We start from the raw sequence: 512 nt of genomic DNA, 5'->3' as shown, positions 1-512 counted from the left end.
ACCATATAATTCTTGTGAAAGCCCGTCCTGCTACTATGTAGGATGTTTAGCTGCATCTCTGGCCTCTAGCCACTAGATGTCAGTAGCACCCTCCTCCAGTTGGACAACTCAAAGTGTCTCCAGACATTGCCACATGTCCCCTAGGGTCCCCATAGCTCCCTCTTGTGAGAAGCACTGGTCTAGAAACTGCCTTGGCATGCTCTGTGTCTCTACTGCGGGCCACTTGTAGGATCCCGCTTGGGGCAGCTATCTCAGGAAGAGAACCATGTCCCATGTAAGAGGAAACCAGAGGCAAGCCTGTTTTTTTCTGACAAGTGGAGTACCAGTGACCCTGCCATGCACAGAGGGGTTTGACTGGGCTGCAGCTGCCTTGTCACTTTCTCAAATCCTCAGGCTCGTTCTCAGCGGTGGGATGAGGTACAGAGGGGCACTGGTCATGATTTATCTCAATTCATATTTTGTCTGGTTTTCCTGCTGGTCTTGGTTCTGCCCATCCATGCTGCTTCTAAAGG

Source organism: Bison bison, unplaced genomic scaffold (genome assembly GCF_000754665.1).
Source record: "Bison bison bison isolate TAMUID 2011002044 unplaced genomic scaffold, Bison_UMD1.0 scf7180017855362, whole genome shotgun sequence".
Lineage (NCBI taxonomy): Eukaryota > Metazoa > Chordata > Mammalia > Artiodactyla > Bovidae > Bison > Bison bison.
Note: the sequence above shows the minus strand (reverse complement) of the source record.